The sequence below is a fragment of the Bufo gargarizans genome, chromosome 6 (genome assembly GCF_014858855.1).
Source record: "Bufo gargarizans isolate SCDJY-AF-19 chromosome 6, ASM1485885v1, whole genome shotgun sequence".
Classification (NCBI taxonomy): domain Eukaryota; kingdom Metazoa; phylum Chordata; class Amphibia; order Anura; family Bufonidae; genus Bufo; species Bufo gargarizans.
In genome coordinates this window covers 266692423-266698246 of record NC_058085.1, presented here as the reverse complement: position 1 = coordinate 266698246, position 5824 = coordinate 266692423, and the positions used below count along the sequence as shown (strand labels likewise).

The 5824-nt window shown below is 42.7% G+C and overlaps 1 non-coding gene across 1 annotated transcript; it reads right to left on the bottom strand.

Annotated features, from left to right (window-relative positions):
• Window positions 1-5448: 5448 nt before the first annotated feature.
• On the bottom strand, window positions 5449-5520 carry TRNAE-CUC. The gene has a single exon. It is a non-coding gene; the product is annotated as a tRNA-Glu (tRNA).
• Window positions 5521-5824: the final 304 nt, after the last annotated feature.

The following is a 5824-nucleotide window of genomic DNA, read 5'->3' as shown; positions in this document are numbered from 1 at the left end:
CCAAGCAAGCGCGCCCGGTATGGGGTCAAATTGTATAAGCTCTGTGAAAGGTCCACAGGCTATACACACAAACTTCGTGTCTATGAGGGAAAAGATCAGACCCTGGAGCCGGTCGGTTGCCCTGACTACCTGGGGAGCAGTGGGAAGATAGTCTGGGACTTGGTGTCACCCTTATTCGGCAAGGGGTACCATCTTTATGTGGACAATTTTTACACAAGTGTGGCCCTCTTTAGGCATTTGTTTCTAGAACGGATTGGCGCCTGTGGTACCGCGCGAACTAGTCGCGCGGGCTTCCCCCAACGGCTCGTTAGCACCCGTCTTGCAAGGGGGCAGAGGGCCGCACTGTGTAACGAAGAACTGCTCGCGGTGAAATGGAGAGACAAGCGTGACGTTTACATGCTCTCCTCCATTCACGCAGACACGACAATACAAATTGAGCGAGCAACCCGTGTCATTGAAAAGCCCCTCTCAGTCCACGACTGTAACCTCCACATGGGAGGGGTGGACTTCAATGACCAGATGTTGTCTCCGTATTTAGTTTCCCGCAGAACCAGACGCTGGTATAAGAAGGTGTCTGTATATTTAATTCAATTGGCTCTGTACAATAGTTTTGTTCTCTACAGTAAGGCTGGGAGAACTGGATCCTTCCTCAAATTTCAGGAAGAGATCATCGAGAACCTCCTGTATCCAGGAGGTTCCGTGGCCCCATCCACCAGTGTAGTTAGCCGTCTACACGAGCGACATTTCCCCAATGTCGTTGCTGGTACCTCAACCCACCCGTCACCCCGAAAAAGATGTCGTGTCTGTAGCAGGAGTGGAATAAGGCGTGACACCCGCTATTTCTGTCCTGACTGTCCTGACCACCCTGCCCTATGCTTAGGGGAGTGTTTCCGAAAGTACCACACACAGGTACACCTAGCATAGGGATCATCTCACCAGGATAGGCACACAGGGCTATTAGGGCCCATTCACTCACAGCTGCTGCAAACGTCTCCTTTCACATGGGACAAAGTGCATAACGCACTTCGCCACATCTTTGGGCGATTTGCGCTTTGCACATTGACCCATGGGGAAGGAGAGGTTTGTTCTATTAAGGTAAAAAAACAAAAACAAAAAAAAAACAACACCAGTAAGCAAACACGTTAATGTTTAGTTCAAAAAGTTAAAGTTACATGTTCTGTTCCAAAGTTAATAAAATTATTGCGTTGTGGCCTGGTTTTTTCATTATTTTTTTTTTTTTGTCTTTTTACCTTCCAGGTGGACCAACCGATCTACTAGCTGCAGCACCGATGTGCATTCTGACAGAAGCATTGCGCTGCTGTCAGATTACACGCAAGTCGGTGTATGCGGCGCTGCAAGACGGGATTTTCTCCTCTGCAGTGACAGATACGTTTGCCAAGGCATACGGGCTGAGGAGGAGGCGGCGTTCCTATGCTTTGGCAAACACTTTGTATATATATATATAAAAAAAAAAAAAAAAAATCCCGGCAATGATTTATTCATCCACATCGATTGATGCGAATGGAGAAATCTGGTTTGCCAGGGCATACGAGCTAAGTGGGTATGGATGTAGGGTGGAGCTTCTATGTCCTGGCAGACGCCTTTCCCCTCCATTTTTTTTTTTTTTGGCAGAGATTTTTTCATCCACATTGATCGATGCGAATGAAGAAATCTGTGCCGTTCATTTTTTTCTTTCAGCCCAGAGGCTGAACGGAAAAAAAAATCTCATTACCTGTATGCTCAATATAAGGAGAATAGCAGAAACTCCTAATGCTGACCATACATGTAATGATTGCGGAGACCCTCAAATGCCAGGGCAGTACAAACACCCCACAACTGACCCCATTTCGGAAAGAAGACACCCCAAGGTATTTGCTGAGGGGCATATTGAGTCCATGAAAGATTGAAATTTTTGTCCTAAGTTAGCGGAAAGTGACTTTGTGAGAAAAAACAAAAAAAAAATCAATTTCCGCTAACTTTTGCGAAAAAAAAAAAAATTTCTATGAACTTGCCAGGCCCCTCATTGGATACCTTGGGGTGTCTTCTTTCCAAAGTGGGGTCACATGTGGGGTATTTATACTGCCCTGGCTTTTTAGGGGCCCTAAAGCGTGAGAAGAAGTCTGGGATCCAAATGTCTAAAAATGCCCTCCTAAAAGGGAATTTGGGCACCTTTGCGCATCTAGGCTGCAAAAAAGTGTGACACATCTGGTATCGCCGTACTCAGGAGAAGTTGGGGAATGTGTTTTGGGGTGTCATTTTACATATACCCATGCTGGGTGAGAAAAATATCTTGGTCAAATGCCAACTTTGTATAAAAAAAATGGGAAAAGTTGTCTTTTGCCAAGATATTTCTCTCACCCAGCATGGGTATATGTAAAATGGCACCCCAAAACACATTCCCCAACTTCTCCTGAGTACGGTGATACCAGATGTGTGACACTTTTTTGATGCCAAGGTGGGCAAAGGGGCGCATATTCCAAAGTGCACCTTTCGGATTTTGCAGGCCATTTTTTACAGATTTTGATTGCAAAGTACTTCTCACACATATGGGCCCCTAAATTGCCAGGGCAGTATAACTACGCCACAAATGACCCCATTTTGGAAAGAAGACACCCCAAGGTATTCCGTGAGGGGCATGGCGAGTTCCTAAAATTTTTTATTTTTTGTCGCAAGTTAGTGGAATATGAGACTTTGTAAGGAAAAAAGAGAAAAAAAAAAAATCATCATTTTCCGCTAACTTGTGACAAAAAAAAAAAATTCTAGGAACTCGCAGTGCCCCTCACGGAATACCTTGGGGTGTCTTCTTTCCAAAATGGGGTCACTTGTGGCGTAGTTATACTGCCCTGGCAATTTAGGGGCCCAAATGTGTGAGAAGTACCTTGCAATCAAAATGTGTAAAAAATGGCCTGCAAAATCCGAAAGGTGCACTTTGGAATATGTGCCCCTTTGCCCACCTTGGCTGCAATAAAGTGTCACACATGTGGTATCGCCGTACTCAGGAGAAGTTGGGGAATGTGTTTTGGGGTGTCATTTTACATATACCCATGCTGGGTGAGAAAAATATCTTGGTCAAATGCCAACTTTGTATAAAAAAATGGGAAAAGTTGTCTTTTGCCAAGATATTTCTCTCACCCAGCATGGGTATATGTAAAATGACACCCCAAAACACATTCCCCAACTTCTCCTGAGTACGGCGATACCAGATGTGTGACACATTTTTGCTGCCAAGGTGGGCAAAGGGGCACATATTCCAAAGTGCACCTTTCGGATTTCACCGGTCATTTTTTACACATTTTGATTGCAAAGCTCTTCTCGCACATTAGGGCCCCTAAATTGCCAGGGAAGTATAACTACCCCACAAGTGACCCCATTTTGGAAAGAAGACACCCCAAGGTATTCTGTGAGGGGCATGGTGAGTTCCTAGAATTTTTTATTTTTTGTCGCAAGTTAGTGGAATATGAGACTTTGTAAGAAAAAAAATAAAACAAAAAATCATCATCATTTTCCGCTAACTTGTGACAAAAAATAAAAAGTTCTATGAACTCACTATGCCCATCAGCGAATACCTTAGGGTGTCTACTTTCCGAAATGGGGTCATTTGTGGGGTTTTTCTACTGTTTGGGCATTGTAGAACCTCAGGAAACATGACAGGTGCTCAGAAAATCAGAGCTGTTTCAAAAAGCGGAAATTCACATTTTTGTACCATAGTTTGTAAACGCTATAACTTTTACCCAAACCATTTTTTTTTTGCCCAAACATTTTTTTTTTTATCAAAGACATGTAGAACAATAAATTTGGCGAAAAATTTATATATGGATGTCGTTTTTTTTTGCAAAATTTTACAGCTGAAAGTGAAAAATGTCATTTTTTTGCAAAAAAATAGTTACATTTTGATTAATAACAAAAAAAGTAAAAATGTCAGCAGCAATAAAATACCACCAAATGAAAGCTCCATTAGTGAGAAGAAAAGGAGGTAAAATTCATTTGGGTGGTAAGTTGCATGACCGAGCGATAAACGATGAAAGTAGTGTAGTGCCGAAGTGTAAAAAGTGGCCTGGTCATGAAGGGGGTTTCAGCTAGCGGGGGCTGAAGTGGTTAAAGTCAATGGGTCCGCGAAAAAAACCGGAAAACGGCACAACGGCCACGGATGCACACAACGGTCGTGTGCATGAGGCCTAAGTCAAAGTGTTTTAAAGTTATCACCACATAAAGTGACATTGGTCAGATTTGCAAAAAATGGCCTGGTCCTTAAGGTGAAAATGAGCCCAGTCCCTAAGGAGTTAAAGTTTTTGAATGGCCCAGATCTGAATCCGATTGAAAATCTGTGGGGTGATCTGAAGAGGGCTGTGCACAGGAGATACCCTCGCAATCTGACAGATTTGTAGTGTTTTTGCAAAGAAGAGTGGTCAAATGTTGCCAAGTCAAAATGTGCCATGCTGATAGACTCATACCCAAAGAGACTGAGTGCTGTAATAAAATGCATACAGCCGTTGCCCCGCCAGGGCCGTATTGCAGCCCGCATACAGCGGGTCTGCAATACACGGCACCGGCCGTGTGCACCCTGCATCACGGATGCGCACCCATTCACTTGAATGGGTCCGCAATCCGGGAGATGCGGTGCGGATCAGAAGCACTACAGAGTACTTCCGTGGGTTTTCTGTCCGTGCCTCTGCACCGTAAAATTTTTTGGGAGAAAACCTGCTAAATGTCCTCCAAATGTCTTATATGACTGTATGAGGCAAAAAAAAGTAAAAAAATAAAAAAATAAACATAAAATAAATAAAAAGATAAAAAAGTTACTGCAAACTCTTGCTGAACCACAGCTTGTAGCCATACCTCCAGGAACCATAACCCATATATCAAAACAACTGAGGAAAGAGGATGTGATAAAAAAAAATAAAAAATGTTCCATGTTGTGTTATTAAGAACAATTTTTTTTTTTAAGTGAAAATCATACTCCCCCTTTTAAAAAAATAAATAAAAAAAAATACTAACATGGAAATGACATAAATAAAGGGCCATGTATGAGTGAAAAAAAGATGCAAAAGTCATTTGCATAACCAAACAGAAAAAAAGGTTATGGCTGAAAAACAAACAAAAAAAAAATGCACCTGGACTGGGGGAAGGGGTGAAAGGCCTGGTTTGGAAGTGGTTAAAATAAGAAGCTATATGATAATTAAAATTTGGCTTGCAAATATAAAGTATTATCGTGTGAAAAATAAACTCTTTTCAGAAAAACCAAGACAGCAAATAAATTGACAATTGTTTATCAGCATTGTGTATTTCAGGTTTACTGACATTCATTTATTCCGTTTTTAATTTTCAGGGAGCATTTATAGTCACTGTACTTTTGTAACTTCGATTCTGTTACAAGGTAAACTTACAATAAAGGCTGCATGTCTTCTAGAATTAGGCAAAGTTTATATGTGAAAGTATAAAAAAGGCTTTTTCCCTGACCGGGAATCGAACCCGGGCCGCGGCGGTGAGAGCGCCGAATCCTAACCACTAGACCACCAGGGAAGTTGCTGTACAGTTTCCACTTACAAGGTTGAGTGTCTCATCCCTGCCCTCTACTGGCGCTGGAAGTCATCTGCAGTCTGGCTACAGATCGGAACTGTTAGCTGAACGCTGATCCCCCTGATAAACACATGCACCCGGCAAGACGTAGACTCTGCTATGGAGAGTGATCCTGTCCTCCTCTGCAGTCCAGCAGCAGCCTACTCTGTACCTCATCCACACCCACGCTATTTAGCCCTAAAGAGACGTAAAATTAACCCATTGAGATCCCGAGCAGCTGTAACTAGAAAGCCATTTCTACTTATTT